This window comes from Myodes glareolus, chromosome 4, assembly GCF_982192425.1.
Source record: "Myodes glareolus chromosome 4, mMyoGla1.1, whole genome shotgun sequence".
Taxonomy (NCBI): Eukaryota; Metazoa; Chordata; class Mammalia; order Rodentia; family Cricetidae; genus Myodes; species Myodes glareolus.
The window spans coordinates 86,455,900-86,471,566 of NC_142029.1; the positions used below are offsets into that span (position 1 = coordinate 86,455,900).

At 45.7% G+C, this 15,667-nt stretch overlaps 2 long non-coding RNA genes across 2 annotated transcripts; one reads left to right on the top strand and one right to left on the bottom strand.

Annotated features, from left to right (window-relative positions):
- Positions 1-1,658: 1,658 nt before the first annotated feature.
- LOC146894498 (uncharacterized) lies at positions 1,659-3,898 on the bottom strand. The gene is made up of 2 exons (XR_015001514.2): positions 3,824-3,898; positions 1,659-2,179 (listed from the first exon to the last, which is right to left on the bottom strand). It is a non-coding gene; the product is annotated as an uncharacterized LOC146894498 (long non-coding RNA).
- A 4,265-nt stretch (positions 3,899-8,163) lies between these two features.
- Positions 8,164-11,904, top strand: LOC148122352 (uncharacterized). Its single transcript, XR_015737731.1, has 2 exons — positions 8,164-8,240; positions 11,679-11,904. It is a non-coding gene; the product is annotated as an uncharacterized LOC148122352 (long non-coding RNA).
- Positions 11,905-15,667: the final 3,763 nt, after the last annotated feature.

Consider the following 15,667-nt stretch of genomic DNA (forward strand, 5'->3'; position numbering starts at 1 on the left):
GCCTTGCTAGGACACTTATGAGAACCTGTGGGTCTAAGTCAATCACGATGGACAGGCGGAAGACTACTCTTCCTCCAAGCCAAGAGTGATGGGCTGCACACAGCCTCTCGCCTTGGTACTATTCCCCAGTGATAACATCTCTGACTTACCCACACCATGAGAAGAGCTTTCTTTGGGAAACTCTGGTGGGCTCTGTCACTCCAGGCCCATTCTCTCCTCTTTTGGGTTATTTATGTACCTCTCTGCCACAACTGGAACTGGCAGGCCTTTGGAAACCAAGCCTGAGAGGGTTTGGTTCTCTTGGAAGCCAACTCGCTCTATGGTAGCAGGCAGGATGGTTATCAGGCACAGAGGCACTTGCCATAAAGCCAGGAGCGAGTCAGAGGAGAAAGCGGGCAGAGGGAGAGGGTAAGCTTCATGGTCATCTCAGTTCTTTACCTCACTGAGAGCTACAGAATGTACCTACGCTGTCCTAGTCCCACATGGAGCTTCTGTGTGCCAACTAGATTAGGCCTTGGATATGTACTCCATAGAGAAGAGTGTGAGCCTGAGTCAGACAGGTCCTCTTGCTCAGGCAGTAATGGAGGGCTGAGAGCCAGTAGAACTCTTGTTGTCAAGAGGACCAGTCTTCGTTGGGGGGGGGGGGTTCCTGAGTATCATGTCTTCTTGTCCACTGTCATGGTTTCAATTAGCTTTTGAGGAATATGTGTAAACGAGCAAATAGGTTACCCCAAAGTATGCTATCTTACTTCATCTCTCTCCCTCCTCTCCCACACCCTGCCTGTGTGTGGGTGGTGGGGATCAAACACAGGTAGCAGTAGGCAAGGACTTTACCAGGGAGCTGCATCCTCAGCCCACTCTCCCTAGCCATTGAGGGAGGATCTCCTCATTCTCATGCATAATACCAAGTCTACATACATTAAAAAAGAAAAAACCTCCCTATTTCTTTCAAAGTTGACAGCCTGAGGCTAGGACTAGGACACTCAGAGACAGGGTGGGGAGTGGAGGATGGGTAGGGTGGGCTTGACAGTTTGTGGTTGTTGCTTCAGAGAAACCACAGCCACCTCTTACTCAGAGCAGTTAGCCAGGATAGGAGGAAATGGCATGCAAGGTAGGCTGTGGGCACTGAGTCACCACCCAGAGGAAAACCACAGCTTTAAGGAGCTCGAGACCCAAAGAAGGGAGGCAGGTGTGTAGGGCCTGGGGCTAGTCTCAAGAGTGAAGATTGGTCAGCCTTCGTCTCAAGATCCAGCCATCCCTCTCGGCTCCCGCACCCCAGCCACTGGGAAGATGGAGGACAACTTATTGTTATTTTTAATAATTTCACAGAGGCAAGGATCAAACCCACACACGTGACAAATTCTCTACCATTGAGCTGTGCTCCTCAGACCTCTTTCTTCGCTCTATTCTCCGGGATACCAACTTGCTCAAGTTGGCCTTGAACTTACTCTAGAGTCCAGATATGACTTGAAGTCGGAATCCTCCTGCCTCAGCCTCCTGAGTAGCAGGAATTACAGTCTTGGACAACCAGGCTTGGCTCAAGGATGCTTCTTCTATTTAGAAAAATGCATGTATGAAACTATGGTTGGAATTTGAGATAGAAAATATACATATGATACCATAATTGGAATTTGACTTAGAAAGTATACATATGATACTGTCTTCGTTAGGGTTTTTATTGCTGTGAAGAGACACCATGACCATAGCAATTCTTACAAGGAAAACATTTAATTGAGGAGGGTTGCTTATGGTTTCGGAGATTCAGTCCATTATCATCATGATGGGAGCATGGTAGTGTGCAGGCAGGCATGGTGCTGGAGGAATAGTTGAGAGTTCTACCACTTGCAAGCAAAAGGAAGTCAACTGACTCACTGGGCAGTATCCTGAAGATAGGAAATCTCAACACCTGCCCCTACAGTGACACCCTTTCTCTAACAAGGCCACACCCACTCCAACAAAGCCACAGCTCCTAATAGTACCACTGCCTATGAGATTATGGGGGCCAATTACATTCAAACCACCACAGGTGCCATGCTGGGAAGACTCAGTCAATTGCTTATCTCACTCCTGGAACTTCACTTTGATTTGGAACCAGACATCTGTCAGTCTCACTACACAATCCTCTGTTCATCCCTCTAACAATGGGGGAATGTCTTCAGTCACTTTTCTTCTTTCACCTCTGTAGGGAAATGAAAAATTCTGAATTACCAATTAAATACAATCAATTAAAAAAAAAGAATGTCCTAAGCTTATTTTACACCCTTTTTTTTTAAAGATGCTCTCCAGTTTTGGACAAAGCAGAAAATGACAGCAGGACCCAAGTATGGTGAAACTGTGAATTTATGCTATTGTTGCATCATTCATCCAAGAACTATGTCAGTCTCGTTGTCTTAGTGCTTTTGCCTTTTGATGAGACCCCACTCAAATACAAACGCTATGCAAAAGGATAATATAAGAGTAAGTGAGAAAGGCTTTGAAGAACCTGGCTCCCCTGGGTATACAGGGGAAACCAGCCACTCTACTGAAGGTACCTTGCCCTCCTCTCAGCATCTCCTCCATCTTGAGGACCTAGGCCCAAAGGCTCCCTTGCTTCTTTCTAGTCACCTATAGAGGCCCTTACTGGCCCCTGGATCCTATGGGCTTGGCAGTCGTGACCCTGCCTCTGTGCAGTCTCTTGGCTGTCCCTTAATGTTGGCCAGGGACCTCCTGGTGACCACCATGTCGCCATGGAAATCATCCCAGGGCCACGCCAATGGGTAGACTCTGGGCTGCTGGAGACCTGGGGCCCCCAGGCCTATTGCCCACATGAGTTTCTCAGCAAATCACAATAGGCTCGCAGGTTTGTGGAGAAAGCAAGACTCAAAGAAACACAGCAAGTACCTAGTAAATCCTCAACAGAGCAGGGACTGTAACCCTGCCCACTGCTACCTAGTCAGGTCCCTCCCTTCTATGTTTAACCCCTAGGAAACCATGTCTTTTAGAGACAACCTGTGGGACTGAGTCCAGGAAGCCTCTTACCAGAAGAGATGGGCATGGTACTTGTTCTGTGAGGTAGGAGACACCGGGATTACTCGGAGATGCTGTGGCTGAGAGCTCAGGCTCTGGCGTTAGTCTGGCCTACGTGTTCATCTTGACTTTAAAGCTTGTTACTGTGTGGCCCTAGATGTTTCCTTATCTCTCTGCCTTGGTGGCTTTACCTGTTGGGGCATTTGATGGTAATGTTGGATCTGTTTTAATTCAAAGGCTCCCACTGGCTCCCTTATGCTCCTGGGGGGTCAGGGGTTCATGATCAGTGCAGGAGACAAGCACAGAATTTTGAGTGACAGCTGTATTTTCACAGACATGAATCCTGGGCTGATGAGTGGCACTGGGCGTAGGGCATCATAGGGGTCAGGATAATAGGACGTGGCAGTTAGCTCTGCAGCAGGCGCCTCCTGTGTTTCCTCAGGATCCGTTCCCTTTTCTCACATTCCCTCCTCACATCTCAGCTTTTCTCTTCCTCACAGTTTCCGCAAACTCACTGTTTCCATTTCCTCAGCTTTTGCTTGCTGGTCATGACCTCAGAGTCCAGACACAGCCAGGCTTCCCTGAGCCACACCCTTTCAACTTGGCTCCTGCTTCTTAAATCTCTAAGTGAGGAGCTTGACTCCAATCCTGATGGAGTCACCAATTTTGGGTTTCCCTTTCCATGTGAACAACTATAAATCCTGGGCAAATAAATGCAATATATACAAAAGTGTGATATTTGTAGGTGTTCGCCGCAGCGAAGGCAGCACCATGATCCTTGGGAGGAGGGCTGCCCCGGGGCTGAGTCCGCACTCACCCAGCTTTCTCTCCCAAGACACTTTTTCAGATGAGGTATAGGGAGCGGTACCAAGCAGGAAGTGACAGAAGTCTGTGGGAAGAAAACAAACAAACAAAAAAAGATAGCTGCAATTGGCTGAAATGCAGGCTATAAATATCTGTGTAAAGGTTGGGCATGGTGGCACGTGACTTTAAACCTGGCTCTCCCCAGGCAGAGAGAGGCAGGCATATCTTTAAGTTCTAGGCCAGTCTGGTCTACGTGTCGAGTTACAGACTGACAGGGGTTATATAGTGAGACCATATCTCAAAATAAAACACACACACACACACACACACACACACACACACACACACACACACCTTTCCTTGTTTCCTTAGCAGGTTGCCAACCCATAAACTGCTATTGAGAATCTGGAGAGCTGGGTACAGCCTTCAGAAAGCAAGCAGTATAGAGGTGTAAGAGTTGGGGGAGTATGGGGAGGGCCTAGAGGTCAGGCCCTGAGTGAGATAGTTTAATAGACAGCTCTGGACTTTAGTTCTGAGGCCAAAAGGACAACACCCTAGACATACAGTTGGCCTTCCGTTTCTACAAATTGTGCATCCAAGGTTTCAACCACCTATGAATAAAAACTTGAGGGGCTCATGAGGGCTGTTTATGTTTTAAATTTAAATTACTGTGCTTAAGGGATCTATAAAACAAAAATGCCTCCAACCTATAAGCCCTACTTGCCCAAGGACAGCTAACTTCCTGGAATGCTGGGGGCTGTTCTTATAAGATAACAAACCACATGTTTTCACTTTTGTAAACAAGATTGGTTGCACCAACTGCATAGGATGTGCTTGACAATTGTAGGCAGGAAGTATGTCAGGATGTATGCTTGCCCCCAGTTGGATGAAGACAGGAAGTACTTGTGGGTTTTGTCTTTATAATTGCCTCTATACACACCTAACTAAAATAATTCATGGCCATTCTCTGGAATCCCAGGTCCATCCCAGATGGACCCTGGCCAGTGTCCATCATCCCGACCAGTAGTTAATAAAGCTTGCTTCAAATTTGTCTTGGAAATTGTAGTAATGGTCTTATTCTTGCCTGGTGAGAATAACAGCTGAAAGGTGACTCACTGGTCAAGAGTTCTTGCTGACAGCATGAGGACCTGAGTTCAAATCCTACCAGATATAATCTCTTGTACATATTTAACTCTAGCACTGTGTAGAGCAGATACAAGAGAATCTCTAGGGTTTACTAACTACCAAAAAAAATGTGAGCTCCAAGTTCAGAGAGAAACCTTGCCTCAAAGGAATAAGGAGAGTAATAGATTAGAACTTTTAACACCTTCTTCTGGCCTCCGCTTTGTATACATGTGTGATACACACACACACACACACACTTTTTTTAAAAAACAAGTATCACTGTGTAGCCCCCCCCCACTGGCCTAGAACTTGGAGATCTGCCTACCTCTATCTCCCAAGCGCTGGTATTGAAGACTTGTGCCACTATGCCAGGTTAACAACTTTTTAAATGTTATAATTAGGAGCTGGGTGTGGTGGTGCACATCTCTAATCCCAGCACCCAGAAAACCTAAAAATTATGAGTTCTAGGCCAGTCTGGGATACACAGTGAGACTGTCTCAGAACTGAACAAAACAAAACTAAACAAAGATATATTGGGGCCTCTAATGTGCATATGCACTGTAAGTGTATAGAACTTGTGATTATTACTATTCCCTAAGCAGAATATAACAACCATCTATTATGTGTGTGTTTGTGGGGGGGGGGCACAGGTCGCCAGTGAAACCACTGAACTAGACTAACTGCTCCATGGGTAGAAAGAAAGGTTTATTGGGGAATCAAATTACCAAGGCCATGGGGTCAGGGCAGAAAGAAGAGCAAAATGGTGGAAAAGCAAGCAGATTTTTATAAGTCAATAGGGCAGGGGTCTTTAAGCTATTGGGATTGACTGGGAACTATATTCTCTTGCCTGAGGTAGCTGACTGTAATGGTAAAAATAAAACACTGCACCAGTCCCTGAGGGGTGGCAAGCCACAAGCAGCAGGCCACGAGGGGCAGCAGGTCCCAGGCAGGGAGCCACATGGCAGGTGAGAGACCTCAGCGGGTCAGCCAGACCCACGATGAATAGGCACCATGCAGAGTGAGGTTGGGTATTTATTTAGTGGGTTATGGAAGAGAAGGGGAGAGGAAGGGAGAAGGGGGATGAGGAGAGAGAGGCAGGGAGAGAGAGAGAGAGAGAAACAGAGGAGGGGGGAGAGGAGAAGAGAAGCTACCTCTTCAGGAGAGAGAAGAAAAAAAAAGGAAGGCGCTCAGATTGGAAGCAGAAGGAAGGTCCATTTGCCTTAGAGGAAGGGGGAGGGAGTGGGCAGGGCTTGTCTCTTAAAGGAACAGGACAGATCATTACACTGACCTTTGATTAAGGGAGTTTCCTGATAAACAGAAACCCAACTTATAAGAATCACTTCTCTGGTAAACAGAAACTAACCTTTAGGCTTATTTATCTAATAACAATCCTGTTTGCCAAGTCCTTTTGTTTAGGACAATGTCACCATCACTACCATTTGGAGGGGTATGTTTGACCTTAGATTGTGTTAGGTATTACGGTAATCTAGAGAGGAGTTACAAGTATACAGGAGGCAGGTTATATGCCTCCTGTATAGAAAAGTGACTTGAGCATCTATAAAGCTTGATTTCTGTAGGGATTTCAAGTCAATCCCCTGGTGAAGCTGAGGGGCAATTAAAAAGGCCCTCTCTTGGCAGAAAGGGTAAATGACAATGGTGCCCTCTTCTGGCATCCATGGGTACACAATGTGCACATGGCACACAACATACATGCAGGCAAACCACTGATCTGATGTACATAAAATTAATTTAAAAAATTTAAAGTTCTACAAATCTAAGGCCTCAAAAGCTTCAAAATACTATTTCAAGATAGTAAGGAAAGAAGTCAGGGGACTCAGAGGAGTGTGCAGCCTTGCTAGACCTAAAAGCGGCAACAATATTTACACATAGGCAGAACAAAGAGAAACAGAGTTTAAATTCAAAGCTGAATTAACCAATTTCTAATGGATACATTCTACCTATCTACCAGACTTTATCTTTCTTCTTTGTTCTGCCATCTTCAAAGAGAGAAAAAGGCCATAAACACTCTTCCCACATGAGTACTTCTCAATCTGCAGAGCACAGACAAGGATAATGCCTTTGTTGTCCCTTCCATTTTATAGTGATCTGAGCCTTCCATATTGCCTTCAGGACAAGGACCCAAGCACTCATTTCGTCCATGTGCCACAGCAGTACTATAATCTCAGTACAAGATCTACTAACAGAAAGTGCAGAGCACATTGCTATATGGATGGCAACAGTTGGCTCCTTTGTGGTGCTGGGTCTGTGGGTGAAGGCTTACAGCCTTAGTGTTTGGTCTGGTTGGTGCATTCGTTTCCTCATCTGATGTGGACTCAGTATTCAGTCACCAACACAGTATATACACAGTATATTCATGGTATATGCACAGTATATACAAAGTATATGCATAGTATATGCACAGTATCTACACAGTATATACATGGTACATGCATAGTATATACATGGTATATACATGGTATATGCACGGTATATACATAGTATATTCATGGTATATACACAGCATATACAAAGTATATGCATAGTATATGCACAGTATCTACACAGTATATACATGGTACATGCACAGTATATACATGGTATATGCACAGTATATACACAGTATATTCATGGTATATGCACAGTATATAGACAGTATATGCATGGTGTATACACAGTATATGCACAGTATATACACAGTATATCACAGTATATACACAGTATATTCCTGTGCAGCCATCAGTATCTCTAATGCTTTCTTATTTTGTAAGACTATATTCCACATTTGGGTGGTATGATAGTTAATCTTCACTGTCAAGTTAACAAGATTTAGAATCACCTTGGAGATGCTTCTGGGTGTGTCCGCGAAAACATTTCCAGAGAGCTTCACTGAGGTTGAAGATCCAACCTGAATATGGGTAGCATATCTTGTTGGCTGGGAGCCAACTGAGTAAAAGGAGAGAGCAAGTGGAGCTCAACATTCATTTCTCTGTCTCCTAACTGCAGACACATGTGGCCGGATGTCTTAGGGTTTCTGTTGCCATGGCAAATATCACGAATGTGGCAGTTTGAATATACTGGCCTCCATAATCTCATAGGGAGTGGCACTATTAGGAGGTGTGGCCTATTGGAGTGGGTATGGCCTTGCTGGAGAAAGTGTGTCACTGTGGGGGTAGGTTTTGAGGTTTTCTATGCTCAGAATACCACCCAGTGTTTCAGTCGACTTCCTGCTGCCGGCAAGAAACAGGACTCTCAGCTACTCCTCCAGCACCACGTCTGTGAATGCTGCCATGCTCACTGTCATGATGGTAATGGACTGAACCTCTGAAACTGTAAGCGAGTCACCCTGATTAAATGTTTCCTTTGTAAGAGTTGCTGTGGTCATGGTGTCTCTTCACAGCAATAGAAACCCTAACTAAGACAATGATCAAATGGCAACTTAAGGAAGAAAGGGCTTATTTCACCTATACTTCCAGGTGAGAGCCCATTAGGACCACAAGCACGGCATGAACTCAGTGCAGGGGTCCCTGAAAGCATCACATTGTGCATAGAAAGAACCCAGATGAGATTAAGAGCGAAACGCAAAGTCAACATGACTTAGCTGGCGCTGGGTCGAAACTTCTGGAGTCTGATGGCAAGGAATTTATTTTGTACACATTTAAGCAGAGTAAAACTTGGGAGGAAAGTTTCCGTGGGACAGTTATCACAACAAAGCTTTAGGGAAACTCCTTTGCAAAGTGCATCTCTATAGCAAAGCCGCTGTGACTTTCCCCACAGGAACGGTTTCTATTGACTGTGAACGGAGCTCAGGACAAGGCCCTAGGGAGAAGGGGTTTATGAGGAGCATAAGGAAGGGATCTATTGACTGAGGAACAACCTCAGGAGTCTGGGCCTAGGGGGGAATAAGCAGAACAGCAAAGTCTTTTACAAAGGACATGGAACCTATGTCGTGAAGATGGGTGCTACTGACTGAGAGACGCCCCTCAGGATTCTAGGGGATTCAGTGAGCTCTGACTTTACAGAACAGCAAAGATGACCAGGTATTAACACATGCATTCAGAGCCTTCTAGATGGAAAACAGGTGGCAATTTCTTCTGTTGCAGAAAAAAGCCTGTGTGTTTAGCAATTCTGGTTTCTTGGGTGCTATCTGTAAGCTGTGTTCTCTTCAGGGCAGGGCCCTGGAGGCAGGAGCTGATAAGAGGTCCTGGGAAAACGCTGCTTACTGCCTTGCTCCTCAGGGCTTGCTCAACCTGCTTTCTGATAAGCCCCAGGACCACCTGCCAGGGCTGAGACCATCCACAACAGGACTGGGCCCTCAGCAACTGTCATTAATTAAGAAAATGCCCTGCAGGCTTGCCTACAGGCCAAGTCTGGTGGGAGAGCTTTCTCAATTGAGGCTCCTTCTTCCCAAATGGCTCTACCTTTTCTCAAGCTGACATGAAACTAGCCAGGACATCAGCTATGGCAGGCTACTGCTGTCATACTTTCCCTCATGATGGACTGATGTCCACTTTCAAACTGAACTCAAACAAACGCTTGAACCAACGCAGAAGACTGTTACTGAGGAGCAGGCTTGCTGCTGTGGTAAGCCTTACCATGTAGATCAGGCCTTTGGAGCTGGTTTATAGAAGAGATTCAGCAGTTTGCACGTCAGGCAAGAGCAAACCTAGAATGATGACTGTTATTCCTTTGCCGTGCCTTTAAGAACTAACCACATCCACTCCCAGTGACTTCTGACTTCCTCGCTGCCATCTTAACTCTCTCTCTCTCTCTCTCTCTCTCTCTGTCCCCCGTCTCTTGGTGTGTACACGTGTCTCTGTCTCTCCCTATGTTTCTCTTTATGTCTCTCTATTTTCCTCTTTTTTAAGTAATAAATATCTCCCTCTCCTCTAAATAATAAATGTTTAGCTTTATGTATATAGCCTTATGTCCATTTACTCTGCCGTCCACCGCATCCAGCCGTCTGACTCTGCCACTCACCCGGGGACCCTGCACTGCTCTGGCAGCAGCCTCTGCCTGGCTCGCAGGCCGCTCGGGGCATCCCCACATCACAATATTGGTGCCGCGTGACTCGGATATCCTGAACCGGGCTCTTTTTCCACTCCCACCACTGGCTTCCCAAAGAGCTTCAATCGGTGAGTTGCTCCTCGTTCTGCTACAGATGGTTGCTTTCCTTTACCAGAATCGTGCTTGGACGAACCCGGGGGTTGGTCCGCCTGCGTACTTTAGCACTGCATACTTCCCGTGCTGTGCATTCGACATTCGTCTGGGGACCGGGTCCTCAGTTTCTTTATCTTTTTTCATTTTCACTTCTTTTCTTTCCTTTTTCTCTCCTCTCGTTGTACCGCCGCTAAGGAGCGGCCCCGGCCTCTGATTTCTGAGTAACCTGCCCAGATCCAGCTAGGCCCATAACACCCCACCCATGGATCAAGGACGCTTGTTCATGTGGTCCTGGGCTTTTGTTGCAAGAGTTTTCACGATTCAGACTCTGAATAGCAACTGTCCATGGCGGCCCCCGGCTTTTAAAATTCCTGCAGCTTTTCCATTCAAGCCACAACATGGCCACCGCCATGTTCATTGGGGTCAGGTGACTTTATTGCTTGAAGATTCACTGAGAGCCAGATCACGCCACCAAGCTCTTTCATTCTTATGTATGTCCTGCCTTTCTTCTCCCCCTCCTCGGTGTTCACTAAAATCCTCGTTAACTCTGATTACAGGTGTTTTGCATAGTGACGCGCTTCTGATAGGGCCCATCAAAAGCATGCAGTTTGCCTAATTCCTGTTCAATCTTTCTATGTATAATGATTGTTTATTTCATCTCATTTCAGACTACAAAGTCATAAGTCTTATATTTTAAACTGGTATGTTCTTTTAACTATATTAAGCTGTTTTCTACCATTGTCAGTTCTGCCACTAATCTTAATGTTACAAACAGTTTTTTTCTTTCTTACATTTACAAATGTAAATCTTACCTATTAAGAGTCAGTACAGTCAAACTCAGACCCAACCTTCCAGACAGATTCTATACTGCAGCTAAACAGCCTCAACTGCTCAGAGATCTGGGGAATGCGATATTTAAATATTTAATTACTAAATTACTTTTCATAACAAAAAGAGACAGGTTGGCTCCTAGCTAGCACTCTGATTCCTCCAAAAAGACAGAAGACAAACGGTCACAGACCAGCATCCATCTGCAGTTTGCTTCGACTGCCAAGCACTGACCACTGGGCAAAAACTGCCTTTCACCTAAACTGGAGACCTCCAAACGTGGACAAAATCACTGGAATCGACAGCCTAGCTGTACAGGTCAAGGTAGGCCTGTCTTCCTACAGATTTCTTAGCCCACAGGGTCTTCAAAAGCCTGGCAGCTCTGCACTAAACAACAAAGGTCAAATGCAACCTTCAGCGACAAGGGAGGACCCAAAAGAGTAGCTCTGGGTGCCAACCAAGTAAGTTCTCTGTCATTTTTTAATCAGTAACTCAAGTAAAATCTTATCCTTCTCAAAGATCTCTGACAGTCTGATAGCTAAGAGGTTTTGCCAGGTTGCTTCACCAAATAAAAAATACTTTTTATTATATGTCTAAAATTTCTGTTTTTACAAACCCAAGGAGTTCTTGTGAGTTCCAGGGAGCCAAATTAAAGAACCCACCATAAACAGGTCAGAAACATAACCCCTCAATTCCCTGGTCCTAAAAATTTTTTCTTAATTTAACTTTGTCCTCTGTTCTGCCAATACCCTAACCAGGTACAAGGGACATTTCCATGCCACAGACACCTGTCGAAAGCAGAGACCAACTATAACTATGCCAGGATGTAAACAGCACCCAGCCTTTTCTCGGATCTCCCCCACCCCTCAAAGACAACGCCCACAAATCAGCCGGAAGCAGTCTTGAGAATTCGCCACCCCAATTCCTTCAAACTGTAATGTCTAACCTTCTACTTTTTATTATAAAAAGGATCCGAGAATGTTATTCCTTTGCGGTGCCTTTAAGAACTAACCACACCCACTCCCAGCAACTTCTGACCTCCTCGCTGCCATCTTAATTCTCTTTCTCTCTCTGTCCCCCATCTCTTGGTGTGTACACACATGTCTCTGTCTCTCCCTATGTTTCTCTTTATGTCTCTCTGTTTTCCTCTTTTTTAAGTAATAAATATCTCCCTCTCCTCTAAATAATAAATGTTTAGCTTTATGTATAGCCTTATGTCCATTTACTCTGCCGTCCACCGCATCCAGTCTGACTCTGCTGCTCACCCGGGGACCCTGCACTGCTCTGGCGGCAGCCTCTGCCTGGCTCGCAGGCTGCTCGGGGCATCCCCACATCACAATAATGACAACGGAGTTTAAGGAATGGCTTGGAAGCACAGAGGACTGAGGGAATTGTAAACAAGCTGAGATTTTGCTCTCGAGGTTTCAGAGAAGAATAGAGATTCCTCTAGAGGCTGTTTGTGTTATATTCTGTCCCCAAATCTGGCTGTATTCTTCCCACATCCTGAAAATCTGAATGAGGCTAAATTAAAAGTCATAGAAGAAGTTGTTTGGTCAAAGGAGTTTCAAGACCGCAGAATATCCAGGACATGGCACAGCTATTGCTGGCTGCCATTCATCAGATTTATAGTGCGAGAGAATGGAAACAGACAAAAAACGTGCACTTTGGTGAGGAAAGGAGTATGGCCAAGTTCCAAGACAGAGTGAATACAGAGGAGCAGCTAGGCCTGTGGAAGATCTTAGTACCATCAAGGAGAGACCTTGAGCTACACACCGGGCAACAGGAAAGGAGCCCTGAGATCTGCAACCCACCCATGAAAGACTCCAACTTGTGGAAATGTAAATTAATTTAAAAAGAGAGAACCTGAAGTAAAAATGCTGACGAAAGAGTTCCCTTTCTTGAAAAGAAAACAAAAAGAGCCTCCTAAGGAAGTGATTTTCCAGGCTAAGCCAGACTCTACCTCCAGTTGGCAGCAGTGCTTGGTAGTATGTGGTCAGGAGCCATGCAAAATTCAAGAGTCATGGGTCACCGAGCCTTGCAGAGAGGTTCCAGCAAGCCACTGAAGCCTGACAATGTTTGACAAGGTCACATTCCCTATGAGGAAGAATGGGGTGGCTGAGACCCGCTGTATGAAGCTCTGAAAGTGGAGCTTGAGTTGCCGCGGATGTTGGAGATGCCAAGGCTGTTGGGCATCCTTGAAGGAACCTGCAGATGTAGAGTGGTACCAGTCTGAGAGGCTCCAGGCAGAAGAACTGAAAGGGAGGGGCTACCCAAGGCCGCTGGAGCCCAGAGGACGTTATTGGGAGTCCCGGAGAGCAGGCGTGGAGCTTTAGGATTGCTGCGAGGGTTAGGGTTAAAGTCAGGGTTGTCTGGCTGGGATTCCATCTTGCTTTGACTTTATCTTTCCTTGCTCTGCCGAAAGGAAAGTGTTCACTCCGCCTATTTCATAATCAAAGCATGTTATTTATGTTTTTATTTATTTGGTTTATTTAAGACAGGGTTTCTCTATATAACAGCCCTGGCTGTCCTGGAATTCACCTTGTAGACCTTGAACTCACTGAACTGGCTGCCTCTGCCTCCCACGTGCTGGGATTAATGGCATGCACCACCACCACCCGACATTTATGTTCTTATTTTATAGTGGATCCCAGTTAAGAGTTTTGTCTTGGACTGCAAAAAAAGAGCTTGGACTTAGGACTTCTGCATAGCATTGGAGTTGTTCAGCTATGGGAGACTCTTGCAGATTAAATGTATTATGAGATGTCCATGAGCTCTCTTTTTGAGATTTGTTTTTTTATTTTATGTACATGGATATTTTGCCTGTATGTATGTCTGTGTACCACATGTGTGCAGGACGTGCAGAGGCCAGCAGAGAACATTGGATCCCGTGACACTGGAATTACAGATGGTTGTTAACCTCCATGTGGTTGCTCGGGATCAAACTTGGGTCCTCTAGAGCAACAGTCAGTGCTCTTAACCACTGAGCAATCTTTTCAGCTGCCTCTCCCCCACCTCGTCCCAGAACTTTTGAGGACCGGGGTGAAATGCTACTTGATTAGAAGCGTCACCCTAGCCCCTGGCATTCATCCTAAATCCCCTCCACTGGCAGTTGCCTTGGTTTGGACTCCACCTCCGGGAAAGCCCACCAGGCACTGACCCCTCCCCAGAGAGGGTCAGGACCACTTCCATAGGCTATTTAGACTGCCACCCAGAAAAGAAACACGTGCTCTCCGGATTTTGTGTGGTCTCCCCTGCCCTCTTTTTCTTTCCATGCTCTCCCGGCCACCCCGGGGGAGGAGCACGGTGGGGGGGGGGCGTTGCAGTAAATGTGGGCATCTTTTATTCTGTCTAATTTGGTCTGGTTGGATTATTTCTGTAGGCAGAGAGGCTCTTCTTAAGAAATATACCTAAAACTACTATTTAAAAGAATTATGTTTAAGCCAGCCATGGTGCACATCTTTAATACCAGCACTTGGAAGTCAGAGGCAGGTAGATATCTGTGAGTTCAGGGCTAGCCTGTTCTACAAAGTGAGTTCCAGGCCAGCCAGGACAATATAGTAAGACCCTATCTTAAAAAAAAAAAAATTGTAGTGCAGCACCTGCTCTATGCACGACAGTAAGGTTTGTGAGTCGGACAAGGGGCTGGAGAGTAAAACATACACACACACACTGTAACCCCCAAAATGCTCTCTTTATTGTGTTCCAGGGCAACTTATATAGGGTCTCCTTGACTAATGGCCTCGCCCTAACTCTCAGCTGCAAGCCCACCAGAAACCACTCCCCTGCAAACAGGAACTCCTGAGGGTCTCGTGCTCAGAGCAGCTGCAAGCATAGGAAAACAAGTTGTTTACTCCGGCAGACAGGGGTCACAGGAAATTCAAGGTCTGGGGGTCCACAGTCCCCAACAATAAATAAATAAAAAATAAAACAAGAAGATGTGCTTGTGTCAGGCTGATGAGGACCCGATTCAGAATCTCCTATAAAATGACATTCTGAGGCTGTGAGTGTGTTTCCAGAGAGGGTTGGCAGGGGAAGGCAGGCTCATTCTGAATGCGGACCAGAATTCTCTGGCTCTGCCAGCTGACTAAAGACACCATGTGGCCTGCTACCTCACACCACCGCCTCACACCCCTGCTAACAGGCCTTCTCATAATTAGTACCCTAAAACTGTAGCCAAAACAAACTTTCCCCTCCTTTAGTTGCCTTCAGTCAGGCATTCTGTGGCACTGGCAGGTAAAGTAAGCAACGCAGGTAGTTCTGTTCTGTTCTGAGAGATATTGCTCTTTGGGTGTTATTTAAAGTCATTATGGTATGTAATGCTTGAGCGGACACTCCTATTTCTACATCTATAATTGTGAGTTGGGAGAAAATACAAGTAACGGATAGAACCACCAAGAAGCTTTCTTCCACAGGGAATGCAGTGTCTTCACTATCCAGTTGCTTAGGATATAAGACAATTTGTCTCTAAAAAATGTGGGGATGTACGACCAACCCCAAGTACATTGTGCAGTCCAGTTACAGGGTAGGCAAAGCCAGCCGTGTTGGTTACAGATCCATAGATAACCTCATGATATAGGGTATATGACCATGGTTTTACTTGAATTAAAGTAGAATAAGAAGGAAAAATTAGGTACTGATTTATTGATTTACTTACTGATGACTTAAAACACTGCCCATACTACCTATTGCCAAGCATGACTTCACTTGGTACCTGGAACAGGATGACCTGGAGACACAGCTGAAACAG